The sequence below is a fragment of the Lissotriton vulgaris genome, chromosome 9, assembly GCF_964263255.1.
Source record: "Lissotriton vulgaris chromosome 9, aLisVul1.2, whole genome shotgun sequence".
Lineage (NCBI taxonomy): Eukaryota > Metazoa > Chordata > Amphibia > Caudata > Salamandridae > Lissotriton > Lissotriton vulgaris.
The window spans coordinates 618,907,462-618,922,825 of NC_141697.1; the positions used below are offsets into that span (position 1 = coordinate 618,907,462).

Genomic DNA, 15,364 nt, shown 5'->3' on the forward strand with positions numbered 1-15,364 from the left:
TATGGTGTATTCTCCAAAATATATAGAAACCGAGGTAGGGTCATCATTTTAAAAAGTTCTGCCTTTCCCAGCAAGGTCAGCGGTAGTGTCTCCCAGTGACGTTTGCCTCTTTTGAGACGATCTAGCGGTGGCTGCAGATTCTTATTGTAGAATTCTCCTGAGTCGGTTGTGATGTAGACGCCTAAGTACTTGAACGTACGTTCTGCAATTTTAAGCGGGCAATTGTCAGGAAGATGTGGTGGCGGGCCGTGTAGCACGTACATGATGGATTTAGACCAGTTAAGGGTGTACCCGGATGCCCGACCATAAGCCGTGCAAATATCTAGAAGACTGAGTATGGAGCGCCTAGTGGAGTTCAAATATAACAGGATATCGTCGGCGTACAGGGAGATTCAATCCTCCCAAGTATCTGTCCATTTGAGGCCTCGTATCATTGGCTCCCAGCGTATCCATATTTTGCAGTTTTTTAAAGCGCGGCCTTGACCCGAAGGTATTGGAGTACATGAGCATCGGTTACTTTACAAAAGGACACATTAATTTTGGTTTTAGGTATGGGAAGAATTAAGGGATTTTGTCCAGGATCACAGGATGTTGAGTTGACGCCGAAACTTGAACCTGGTTCTCCAGTTGCAAAGTTGGCATCACTGGCAGTAACACCAGATCATCTCCCGTATTTGTAACAAATAATCAAATGATCAACTGGAATAAAAATCTAAATATAGCAAATAATTTTAAATCGCTTTGTCGCTATTTGAGGCCTCAGAAAATGTATCATCATTTTTGTTTTTTAGAGCACTAACCATAATTTATATGGGACAAAGAGCCCCTCATTTTCAGAATTTCTAATGGAACTGATTTAGGTATTACAGTTTTGATTACAAGATGACTTCAGATGTGCCACACTTTTGTAATAAATATAGAATGTTAGCAATCTAGTTGTTCATTAGAATACTGTGGGAAGGCAGAGGTCATGGGCATGGGCTCGGACAATTGAGAGCAGGTATGTGGGGGCAGCAGCAGAAGTTGCCCATGATGGCAGGTGGAAGGTGCAGTGGCAGCACAATGGACCATGGAGCGCAGGGGAAAGAGGGTGAGGAGCAAAAAAAACACCTATGAAGGACAGGCAAGACAGGCTGTGGCAATACAATAGACCATTGAGGGCAGAAGCGAAAGGTAAAGACAGTAAAACAATACATGCCAACAGAGCTAATTCAAGCAGGAGACTCCTGATGTTTTTAAGCCAAAAAGAGCTTTATTTTAGTAGTTTCCTGCCTAAAATCTCCTCTTTTTCAATGTAAGTCAATGGGGAAAATCGATTCTTCAGATTTATTTTCACAAAATCTCACTATTACCAAGTACAAATGTTAGCACGTATGATACATTGGACCACGGAGAGCAGGAGGAATGGATTAGGTACATGAACTCAGATCATAGACGGCAGGAGGGAGGTGGGAAGGGGCACCAAACTGAACTTACAGGGCAGGCGCCAGGGGTTGCAGCAGCACAATACACCCTACAGGACAAGCCAGGAGGGCAGTGCAACACATCAGACCATGGAAAGCAATAGGAAGGGACAGGGCCATGAACATGGACAAAAGGGAGCAGAGGGGAAAGAGGTATGGGCAGCAAGCGGACCATACTGGACAGAGAGGAGGGGCAGTTGCAGCACAACAGACCATGAAGGCAGGGGAGATGGGGCAGTGGCACCCCAGCAGACCATGGAAGGCAGGAGAGGGGATAGGGGCCCACACATGGAAAATGGAGGACAGGCAGGATGGGCATGTAAAGCACAACACACCAGAGGGCAACAGGGAGATTATAACAGCATAAACACAGACAACGGAGGGCAGGGAGGAGGGGGTTGGGCAAAAAGCTGACCACACATGGCTTTTGGGAGGAGCGGTGGGAGCACAAAAGATCATGCATGTCAAGCAGGAAGGCTAGTGGTAGCACAACAGCCATAGTGGGCAAGAGGAAGGGTGCCCAGGCATGCACAGAGAACCATGGAGGGCAGAAGGGAGTGGTAGGGGCTGGTCACAGACAAGAGATGGCAGCTGAAAAGGGCTGGGGCTTCACAACAGACCATGCAGGACAGGCAGGAGGAGCAGTTACAGCACAACAGAGCATGGAGGGCCGAATGGATTGGCAGCAAAATGGACCATGGGGGAGTGGCAGGTCCATGGAACATGATGGGACCAAAGGGAGGGAAAAGGGGCATGCACACAGACACCAGAGGGCAGGGGGAAGGAGGGTAGAGGCAGCAGGCTAAGAACAGAGGTTTAGCAGGGGGGCAATGATAGGGGCATGGAGGGCAGAAGTAGTACGTCAGGACAATCGAGCTAACTGGAGGGCAGTGGCAGCAAGTCGGGCCATGCAGGGCAGGAGGGAAGGGACAGGTGTATGACACAGACAACAGAGGACAGGTAGGAGGTGGGTAGGGGCAGCAAACTGACTATGCAGGGCAGTGGCAGAACAATGACCACACAGGGCTGGATGAGGGGGACGGGGTATTAACTTGGACACTGGAGAGCAAGGGGGAGGGAGGTAGGACCAGCAAGCTTGGATGGGGGCAGCACAATGGACATCTTACTTTATGTTACAAAAACCCTAGAAAGTCATTGAAACAAAGAAGTTAAAGTAACGATATAATTAGGAATTGTAAATATATCTAAGATTACATTAAAAAAAACTTTAGCAAATCACTGAGCCAAACAAGGGTTGGTATAGTTAGGAGAAAATGCCACATAAAACATACCATTTGAAACTAACAAAACCACTGAAAACCACACATGATCAAGCCTTTGGATAGGTGAAACGCGTTGTGTGAATAAACAGCAGTTATTCTGATAGACGAAGGGTCTTTCTTTCCTGAGAGCGCGCGAAGTGCGAAAGTGAAGAGAAGTAATTAAAATAGCTGGACTACTCCGCCGGCGTGCGCGCCACTCTCTGTGGGTCCCTGGAAGCCCGGAAGGAGTATTTTGTTGTGTATATATATATATATATATATATATATATATATATATATATATATATATATATATATATATATACTTACTTTGATAACTTTATTGCGGTCATAGACCATAAAAGCACAGATAAAATATGTACATACACGAAATAGAATACATAAAAAATTAAAAATGCATGGTTAAAAAGTTATTAAACAGTAAGTTATCAAAATAATGGTAACAAACATCGCAATTAATCACAGTTTATCGCAATTCATTAGAGTGAGCCTTCTGCGCCACATACCATATAAAAAACGGGAGACCGCAAACACAATATATATACACACACACAACAATCCAGCTTCCTCAGACAGAAATCCAACGAAGTAGGCACGGACCCAAGAGTGCAGGTTAAAAGGCTTCTTTTAATGAATCAGGTCATCCTCAACCAAATAAATATATATGTTCTAAAAACAAGAATGGCTAAAAAGAGACGCTCTTGAACTGCTGGTGCCAGCGTCAGGGGTTTGACCACGTCCCCTGAATTATTGTGCACACAAGACTTGATGCTGCACTCCCGGAGCTTTCAATTGACAAATTCCTTTTATTTGTCAAACAGCACTTCGCCAAACACCACAACGTGTTTCGACTCTTGGCAGTCTTCTTTACAGTGGTTTTCATCTGGTTTCACTCGTTGTTCCTATGGCTTTTATTCATTCAGAGGCATTAAGGGAATTTTAGTCTAATATCCTTCACAGCTGGACATCATTGCTTTACATGTAGTGATGTTGATGTAGTTTATAGCACCAGCCAACTCTTTGCTTTCAAAACTCCAATTGGTAAGTACAGTTATTATTGACATTAAGCTCAGTGCTGATTCATGAGCAGTACTTGTAACAATCTTCACCATTAGTCCCTCAGAGTTTATCTTCAGCAGTTCGTACATTTGTGCGTTAATGCACTAAATTTAAAAAACCAATGCTTCTATTCACAATGACAGGGATATTTGTATCACCAATTCCCAGTCTCTCATTTGGAAATTCTAGTTTGCAACGACAAGAAGGTACTACACAAAGCCTCCAGACCCTTACTCCTACTGAATCAATATTCAATTAAAGCACTGCATTAGTACTGTGGACACACTCTCAAAGGACATATGCTCACCGTATTTCCTGATGAGACTGCCCTACAGTTGGAGAGTCACGCAGGGCACATTTGAAGTCCAGAACTCTTCTTGCCATGTAGTCTTCAATCGTAGTACTATCGCAAGAGATGAGTATCTCCTCACCAGCTCTGTAATAGTTGCTGTTCTCTTTAAAGTTCCACAGATCCCGGGCACTGCTGCTTGTGTTAGTTCCAAAAACAAGACAGGTCAAAAAACAACGTGCTCAAACTGCTAGTGCCAGTGATTTCACCACGAACCCCCGAATTATTATGCACACAACAAGAGATGACACTGCACTCCTGGAGCTTTCAAGTGGCAAATATATATATATATATATATATATATATATATATTATATATATAACTCCAAATGAAATTTTGACGAGTGAGACGCCCCTCCTGGGGGGGGGTCGTTGTTGGCACGTCACTGCCAAATATATTCCATCATAAAATAATGCCGGTATCACAGCAATGAAAACAAGCCCGTCCACCTCAGATGCTGGTAGTGCCGGTTTTATTCACGGCAGGCATATCTACCAGTACAACATTACACGTTTCCACCCTGGCAGGACATATATATTCACAAACATATCTACATATATATGCACATACATATATATATTTATATATACACACGTGTATATATGAAAATATATATATATATATATACATATACACATGTATACATATATACACACATACATATTTATACACACATACATATATACACATATACCTGCACGTACATATATACACATATACATGCACATACATGCTCATACATATATACACTTATATACGCACACACACATATATACATAAATATACATACACACATATATACATAGTCACATATATGCATATATATATATATATATACACACACACACACACATATGTACACATATATACAGACATTTATGTAGACACACATATATATATATATATAAATACACACTTACACACATATATACAAATATAAAAAACAAATATATATATATATATATATATATATATACACACACATATAGATAGATAGCATCACCTTGTAGGATACACAGTTACTGTAACCCAGTACTTCTAACCAACGTCATTAAAACATAAGAGACTCTGGCAACGACGGTAAGGTGGTGACCATCTTGGAATGGGTACACTTCCTTTTGTAATCACGAATTCGCCTTCAGCAAACGGGGTTTATCAGACACCTAGATATTTACTGTACACTTCCAAAAATATGCGTTAGAGTGAAATCAGCTTTAGAAACATAGTAAAATAAATCTGGAACCCTTCAATTAAAGACAATATACATTTTTGAAAGAGAATTCAAAAACAGTGGCCGCACATTGAACTGCTTCAACTTCATCATTCTATGACCGGCTGCTGGTCTTCTGAAACGGCTGAGTCTTTTGGTAACCTCCATATACATTCAACAAGCGCCATCTGTATGGAATAAGAAGCCCTTGTGTTACATATTTTATTTTAGTCAGCATAGGTACAGACTGTTTCTTTTTAAATAATCGCTGTCTTTTTTTCATTTTCGTGGTTGGGCTTCTTTTAGTAGGAAATGCCTTTTGGGCTTCTTTTGAAGGGAGTTATGCTAGTTTTAAAAAATATATATAATTGAATTAGAGGTGGTAGAGACATAGCTGAACAGCGCCCGGTACATCTGCAACGCCTTCGTGATGCGAAAAGACGGCCTCTCTGCTGATGAGAACATTCTTCCACGACTTTAGTGTAACAGCAGGACTCCAACCAATCGCTGGCATGTGTGCGGCTATCCTTCGCCGAGAGCCACGCGGCCTTTAAGTGCGTCACCGGTGCGTCACCTCCTGCGTCCTCCTCAGTTACAGCCTTCCGAGTACCCCCTGCTCCGGGCTAGGTCCCGCCCACCGCCGTCGCTGCAGAGTGCCACTTCTGTGTCCAGGCCGACTGATCTACTTCTACAACCCACCTCGGGCCAGCGCCGCCACCGAGGCCGCCATGAGGGCTGTAAGTGATCGTTCAGGGGTTCAATTTGCTCTCTTTTCGCTGTGATGGACTATGCTGTCCCAACCACCGCACCTACCTTTCCACGGGGTAGACCTGCTCCTCATCTCTTCCCTCACCCCGTGTTGACAACAGCTCAGGCTTGAGTATTCTTGAGGTATCTAACAGGTTATAGACGCAGTCAGAATCTTATGAAAGTCCTTTTGAAGTGCATCCTACACGTGGGGACCTTTACACCTGATTTTGAGAACTATCTGTTTTTATTTGTTAAAGTGCTTTAGTGCTTTGTCCCAACCGTATTCGCCTTGGAGAAGTAATTTCACTGCTTAGTTGTTATTAATATTTTTTAATATGTATTGCATTTCTCACGGATGTAATCTTCTATAGGTGTTTTGTCCATTAGAACTAAATGATTGTACTGGAATTATATAGGTTCTCAGAGGAGCCATAATGTATTTTTCACAGGCCCTTCTGAGCACAAATGCTTGTTTCATGATCCCTTCTGGTTTCTGAGATGCCACATTGTGCAGTGTGTTAGGAAGGAATTTCAACAAGTGTTTAACTTTGGCTACTCCACCCCAAGGGAAGGATTTAATTGAAAAGAGTGGACTATATATGGCACTGTCATCGTTAGTAAACTGCATAGGTGGGACTTCGTGTACAGTATGTCTGCCATGCACTCTCATCAAATTGTTTTTGTAGGGAAAGGGTAAGGTGCTAATGGGGCTGGTAGTTTCATGTGGAGTTTGATAGGAGAGTGGCATCTTCCTTTTAGCGCTACTATCGATGGTCTGTCTCATATCATCTCGTTCTGTTTTTACTCGTGGGAGAATGGCTATCTACAGTAAAAAGTATAAAGTAACAACCCTCTCAGTCTGCTGTTAGATTTAGAGGTAAGGATGTTTTAAACAACTACCTATATTGGAGTAAGCATCCTTGTTGTATGGAACATTTAACTGATCCTCAATTTTTCATCCACTCAACTTAATTTAAATGGAGTTGTCAAGTGGAACAGAGCAACATCCGCAGACAGACTCTACAAGTTTGACAAATGGTGATCCACGATAATGTAAATCTTTGCACTTCCTGAACTTCACAGCTTTGTTTTTCTGTATCCCGAGGTATTGTAGCTGGCAGACAAAGCTTCAGTTAAAAAAACAGACAGGCTAGCTTGCATTTGAGAGGATGTGCTACAAAGAAACACAGATGAGGTCAAGAAAAAAACTGCCATTAATAAAGCACCTGACAAATTAGCCCCTAGTATATCAGTGTGACCATTAACAATCCTGTTTTGTTTCCCAGTAGGTGGAGGCACTCCTGTCGTCCTAATTATCAAAGAGACCAGGAGCTTCGAATTTTATGACTTTCTTCAGCCATTAGCCGCTACACAGTTCCCCATCTCCATATTCTTTGGACTCTATCCTAAGTGCAGCATCTGCTTCTGGTAGGTTAAATAGCACGTCGTTAGGAATTGGCAATGTAGGTGGCAACGGGTGTACTGGGTATTTCCCTATTTGGGGACTCGTTATTCAGTTGTGTGATCCTTACTGACCTTCATGGTGTCTTATGTTGTTGCACTTCTAGCATATTTCAGTAGCTGCGGCCACAGTGAATCTTTTGGGACTCTGGAAGGTGCAGGGGTTCGATATAGGGATGTTGATAGCAGAGGTCAGTGTCCGTTGAACCCAGTCTTTCTGTATTCCTCTATCTTAAGGTTTTTCTGGGAACATCTCCAAGTTGTAACAGTTCAGTATAGACCCTTGTAACCTCACATATTCTAATTTCTGCAAGGTCAGTTTCAGTTTCAGTTTTAATATTTATTGCTTGATTAATTAAAATCATCACAATGCCCCCCCTACATAAAATGAGTGAGTTTCATCTTCTCAACAGCTAGAAGTGTCATATATGCAAATGTACATCTGTGCTCTGCCTCCCATACATTTCAAGTGTGTAAAATTCTGTTATTATAAAATCATTTTAAAACTATGTTTAGATCAAGTTACAGCAAAAAAGGTAAAATTATGTACCAACCAAAATAAAAGTATGGGGATATGTTACATGCAATTATAATTAAAGGTCATCCGCTTGCAATAAGCAGCTGTTGACTGATCTCATAAACTTGACTCCTCGGCAAGACAAGATGCATGACGAGCCCTCCAGCCAGCTTATTGCTGCTTGTCTACTAGAGCGAATGTTCAGGTTGATAAAGATCGCCTTTAGGTATGGTCTCCTTTGGGTTAACATGGCTGGACAGGCGCACAGCAAATGGGCCAAGGTTTCCTTTTGGAATCCGCATAAGCGGCAACGTTCTGAGTTAAAATCTGTTTCCCAAGAGGGGGATAAATCCTTGGAGACATGCACCCCCATTCTGAACTTTAGAAAGCACATCTTTAAATAGGAACTAAAATGGGCAGATAAGTAGGCTTGTGGCTTTGAAGACATGTATGAATTCATGACTGTCCATCCATGCAGTCTCTTTGTGAGCGCAAATTTATCTTCCAATAAAGATTTTCTTTTTTGCTTACGACATTCACAGTTTTGTTAAAGGACGCTCGATCCATCTTGTTGTCCCATCCTGTTTGGAGTTCCAAAGTGGCCAAAGATGTACTCCAGTAACTCCCCCAAGAGTTTGGGGTTTCTTGCTAGTTCTGTGGCCTTACTTCGTCCCAACAGAAACTGTTTAGAGTGTCCTCTTCGGATAACCGGAGGGTGTGGAAGAATTTAATAAAGTTGCTCATTGCCCTGTATTTAAGATCCTGAAGCTCAAATTCCAGTCTTACCTGGGCGGGCGAGGCACATTTTGGCAAATCAAAAACTGCTTTATAGATTTTTGACTGCAATTCGTTCTGAAATGCGAATCTTTGCCACACCAGGGGACAAGACCGTATGATAAACTTGGTTGGATTTGAGCAGCCATAACTTTTAACAAGTGCGAGTGGTTAGGGCAGTCCAATTTTCTGCGCAAGGATCTGTAAGCATAGATCAGGGACTGGGTCTTTGCTTTGAGGGACATTTTATGTTCTTTGTGACTTGTGCCCTGCCCGATTATTATGCCCAGATATTTGTATGAACTTTTTTCTTCCACATGGGCCCCCTTAACTGACTTTCAGCAATCACATGGTGTTTAATCAAGTGCTGCCGACTTCACTCTAATGCTAGGTATATAAAACACCAGCAGGAGTTGTTTTGCATTTTGTACATACAATTGAGAGAAACCACCATGGCTTAGTTTCCTTCCAGGTTTTAAAACTGTTATCAATCAAAGTCCGCTTTATTCAATTGTCATAAAAAGCAATCATGAAAACAAAAACCATTAAATAAATACTCTTCATGATTCTAAAACATTAAGCATAAAAACATTTAAATTGATTAACATCATTACTGTGCAAACATATTTTTCCTTAGTTGTATCACGGACCATAGAAAAACTCGAAATACTGCAGCAAGTCGATAATGAGTTCAGCTGTTGTAGAAACAATAGTGCTGACCGTCATTGTTTAAAGTTAAGGTAATGTAAGATGTGAAAAATAAAGCGTCTGCGGGACACATCGTAAAACAAGTAGAAAAATATAGTGTATTGCCTAGTAATACCATCGTAAAGACAATGGTCCGAACCTCTGACCAGTCGTTTTTGTCAGGAAAAGTGACTAAGTGATTAAAAAATGTCTAATATAAAACATATTTAAACAAATCTATGGTGTTGGTTGTGTATAGCAGTTAAGTATGGCTGAATGCCATCTGGGACCAGTGTCAACTGGTTATTAATGCCACTAGGCTTAACCTTCTCCCTGGAGAATCTTTGATCTTTTAGGAAAGATGAACATTAATGTTTAATATCTTTTCTGCTGATCCTGTGTAAAATAAAAGGTGAGTCAAAGTATTGAGCATGCCCAGCTTCACACAGAATTATGTTATAGATTTAAGGAGATTGTTTTCTTTTTAGCAAGATTATACGAGAAACTCTCCAGTAAAGTGCGATATGGACTATCCGGAGAATGCACCCCACTTTCTAATGTCAAACGCGGCATCCGTCAGGGATGTGTGCTGGCCCCATTATTATTATCACTATTTATTAATAATGTAGACTCCGCACTGAGGTTAATCCCGGCAGATTCCCCTATGATTTTTGAGAAAACCGTACCAATCTATTATACGCTGACGATGCGGTTTTACTCTCCTGTACTCCTATTGGTTTACAGCGCGTTAATAACAATTTTAAATAATTTATAGATTTAAAGGAAGCTCCTTATAAATAAAACAAAAACATTTATCATGGCATGTGGTAAGCACCCCAAACTGTCCAGGCCTTCTTACATTGATGACTTTAGGGTACAGGTGATCAATTCGTTCTGTTATTTGGGAGTGACTTTTTCAGGGAACGGAACTTGGGTTCACGAACATGCCAATGTCAGGTGAAAAATGTCAAGGTATGCCAATGGCATATTTAGATTCGCAGCTAAATTAGGAACTCGTTGACCAAAGGATATGGTGGATATTTACAAGGCCAGGTGTGTGACAGCAGCCTTATATTGGGCAGGTCTCTGGGGCTATTGTACAAACAATTACCTATTAATTGAAGATAACCTGTACCTTAAACGTTTATTATGTGCCCGTCCTCTGCCTCTACAGGATTAATACACAATGAGGTGGGTCTAGAATATATCTCCGATCTAGCGGCTATGCGCCCCTTCCTCCTCTGGAAATTCATATGGAGTAAGGAAGAGACTGCGTTCGCACAAACCTTAATTCAAGACTGCTTAAGGTTAGATAGTTGCAACAAAATATCATGGATAAAGTATGTTTGTTACTAGTTTACCTGCTTATTTAATTTTGATATATGTTTGGACCCATGCCTCCCAGATACTTTATCAAAATCAAAGATTAAAACAGCTTTTCTGGAGGCGAAAAAGGTATCTCGTTCCTGTATAACTGAGAAACAACTGACAGTGATATTTTATCGGCAACTGGAACTTGTAAAGGGTTTCCAACCGTATTTAACTTTTGTAACTATTGGTTCCCATAGATATGTATTGACACGCCTAAGACTAGGAATAGCCCATCATTTGGTAGCTTTTCCTATTATGAAACAGAGTCCCACCACTCCTTGCCCATGTGATGGATCTTCCCAGCAAAGTTGCTTCCATACCTTACTCTTTTGTAAATTCTATTTGAATTTTAGGATTTTTTATTTAAAACCTATCTTTTTAAAGTACAATATTATATCCGCGCAGGATGCCATGAACCTGCTCATTGGAATGGAGGATCCGGGACTGTGTTTCCACCTAGCATCTTTTTTAGGGCTCGCCTGCTGTGCGCATGCGCACAGCTGGAAGCTCTATAGGGGCTTATCCAGTGTTTAACCACCACTGGCGATTCCACTGGCGATTCCTTTGAGTGCACATGCTTTTTAGGTCATTGCGCAAGCGCAAGCCCTAAAAAGCGCGTGCACAATGCCACCAGCCATCTGCCTGCCTGCCTCGCATTACCACATCAAAGGCAGCCGTCCCAGGTCATTTGTCACCTCCTAATTATTCACTGCCTGCCGTCCGTATTTTCAGTTTCGTCTCCTAATCTTCCCGCCCCTTGCTGCAACAACTGTTTATGCTCTGCTTGAAAAGAAACATGGAATGCATGCTGTATCCAGGACCACGAATTCCATGCTTCTTAAGAGGGCTTTTCGGAGTTTTGGTTTAAGTACTGAGTGCACTGTGTAGTAGCTAGCGAAGGCGCAGTTATGTTGCCATGTGCTGTTGCCGTGCCCAGACAACATTCATATATATTTTCTTTCCTTTCTGCACACATTGTTGCGATTTATTTTGCCCTGCTACTTATCATTTTCTAAGCAGACCTTTAAAATTCATCATTCCTTAAAATATAGTGTAGCTTCGGTATTAATTAAACACCGACAGGTTTAACAAAACCTTCTCCCAATGCAGATGTTAACAAACACACCTCTCTCATTTACGGTTCGTACTCTTTTTTTCTTTTCTGTGATTTAGTTTTCCTTCCAGAATAACGTCCTACATATTTTTCTGCATGGATCTGTTGGAACAGTAGCAAGCACTTGTCATAATTTATCCAGCATCGTTAAAGGATAGATTTTTTTTGTTTTGAGAGTTGTAATTTCTGTTAAGGCTCCCACCAGACAGCTTCACCTACACAGCTCCACCAAGGCACCCACCACACAGCTCCACTGAGGCACCCACCCCGCAGCTCCACTGATGCACCCACCGCACAGCTCCACCGACACAGCTCCACCGATGCACCCACCACCCAACTTCACCTACACAGCTCCACCGATGCACCCACCACACAGCTCCACCGATGCACCCACCACACAGCTCCACCGAGGCACCCACCACACAGCTCCACCGAGGCACCCACCACACAGCTCCACCGAGGCACCCACCACACAGCTCCACCGAGGCACCCACCACACAGCTCCACCGAGGCACCCACCACACAGCTCCACCGAGGCACCCACCACACAGCTCCACCGATGCACCCACCACACAGCTCCACCGATGCACCCACCACACAGCTCCACAGATGCCCCCACCACACAGCTCCACCGATGCACCCACCACACAGCTCCACCGATGCACCCACAACACAGCTCCACCGATGCACATAGCTCCACCGATGCACCCACCACACAGCTCCACCAATGCACCCACCACACAGCTCCACCGATGCACCCACCACACAGCTCCACCGATGCACCCACCACACAGCTCCACTGATGCACCCACCACACAGCTCCACCGACACATCTCCACCAATGCACCCACCACACAGCTCCACCGATGCACCCACCACACAGCTCCACCGATGCACCCATCACACAGCTCCACCTACACAGCTGCAGCGATGCACCCATCACACAGCTCTTGCGATGCAGCCACCACACAGCTCCACCGACACAGCTCCACCGATGCACCCACCACACAGCTCCGCCGAGGCACCCACCACACAGCTTCGCCGAGGCACCCACCACACAGCTTCGCCGAGGCACCCACCACACAGCTTCGCCGATGCACCCACCACACAGCTCCGCCGATGCACCCACCACACAGCTCCGCCGATGCACCCACCTCCCAGCTCCACAGATGCACCCACCACCCAGCTCCACAGATGCACCCACCACCCAGCTCCATCGATGCTCCACCAATGCACCCACCACACAGCTCCACCAATGCATCCACTAAGCTTCACCGATGCACCTACCACACAGCTCCACCGATGCACCCACCACACAGCTCCACCGATGCACCCACCACACAGCTCCACCTACACAGCTCTTGCGATGCACCCATCACACAGCTCTTGCGATGCAGCCACCACACAGCTCCACCGACACAGCTCCACCGATGCACCCACCATACAGCTCCACCATTGCACCCACCATACAGCTCCACCATTGCACCCACCATACAGCTCCACCGTTGCACCCACCATACAGCTCCACCGATGCACCCACCATACAGCTCCACCGTTGCACCCACAACACAGCTCCACCGATGCACATAGCTCCACCGATGCACCCACCACACAGCTCCACCGATGCACCCACCACACAGCTCCACCTATACAGCTCCACCGATGCACCCACCACACAGCTCCACCGACACAGCTCCACCGATGCACCCACCACACAGCTCCACCGATGCACCCACCACACAGCTCCACCGATGCACCCACCACACAGCTCCACCTATACAGCTCCACCGATGCACCCACCACACAGCTCCACTGATGCACCCACCACACAGCTCCACCGACACAGCTCCACCGATGCACCCACCACACAGCTCCAGATGCACCCACCACCCAGCTCCACAGATGCACCCACCACCCAGCTCCACAGATGCACCCACCACACAGCTCTGCCGTGGCACCCACCATACAGCTCCACCGATGCTCCAACTAAGCTCCACCAATGCACCCACCAAACAGCTCCACCGATGCACCCACCACACAGCTCCAGATGCACCCACCACACAGCTCCAGATGCACCCACCACCCAGCTCCACCAATGCACCCACCACCCAGCTCCACCAATGCACCCACCACACAGCTCCACCAATGCATCCACTAAGCTTCACCGATGCACCCACCACACAGCTCCACCGATGCACCCACCACACAGCTCTACCGATGCACCCACCACACAGCTCCACCGATGCATCGACCACACAGCTCAACCGATGCATCCACCACACAGCTCCACCGATGCACCCACCACACAGCTCCACCGATGCACCCACCACACAGCTCCACCGATGCACCCACCACACAGCTCCACCGATGCACCCACCACACAGCTCCACCGATGCACCCACCACACAGCTCCACCGATGCATCCACCACACAGCTCCACCGATGCATCCACCACACAGCTCCACCGATGCATCCACCACACAGCTCCACCGAGGCACCCACCGCACAGCTCCACCGATGCACCCACCACCCAACTCCACCGATGCACCCAACACACAGCTCCACCGACACAGCTCCACCGATGCACCCACCACAAAGCTCCACCTACACAGCTCCACTGATGCACCCACCACACAGCTCCACTGATGCACCCACCACACAGCTCCACTGATGCACCCACCACACAGCTCCACCGATGCACACACCACTCAGCGCAACCACAGCATCACTGGTTCAAATATGTTCTTTCAATTTTTCAAGCTTTCACGCTTTATTACAAATCACAAAAAGATGTTAATATTTCACTTCTGTTCTTGGATTTTCGTCACAATAAAAAACACTGAACATAATCTTCACAAATGTTATTTACAAAAGTTTAAGCTATTGCCATTACAAATTAAATAAATAATTAAGTATTAATTATTTTAGCTATTGCCATTACAAATTAAATAAATAATTAAGTATTAATTATTTAAAAAAATTAAAAGCCATTGTTATTTGTAATATCAATACATCTAAGTCACGTAAATACAAAACATGTTGCATTGCAAATGCTATAGGTGTCACATTTGCGAAAGTTATAACTATTGGCATTGTAAATGATAAAGCTATTAATTTAGCTATTTAAAAAAAAAACATAAATAAAAATAATTCATTTATAACACCAATAGCTCAAACTTTCCTAATTCGAGCCCTATTGCATTTCCAATGCTTGTTATTAAAGGCCATCAATACTAGGAAATTAATTGTTATTAACTAGTGACTGTATTTTAAAGGGTATATTGGATTGTGTACTATTTTTGTATTTTGCACATTGCACTTTGTC

General features: G+C 44.2%; 1 protein-coding gene across 4 annotated transcripts in view; it reads left to right on the top strand.

Moving 5' to 3' along the window:
* Positions 1-5,976: 5,976 nt before the first annotated feature.
* Positions 5,977-15,364, top strand: part of AKT2 (AKT serine/threonine kinase 2) — a 644,724-nt gene continuing 635,336 nt past the window's right edge. For 2 of the 4 annotated variants that reach the window (XM_086938261.1, XM_086938260.1), the window contains exons 1-2: positions 5,977-6,102; positions 7,402-7,543. The gene's annotated coding sequence lies outside the window, so the exon portion shown is untranslated. Of the gene's footprint in view, positions 6,103-7,401; positions 7,544-15,364 lie in introns of those variants that run through there. The other 2 variants (XM_086938262.1, XM_086938264.1) reach the window with 2 other exon arrangements.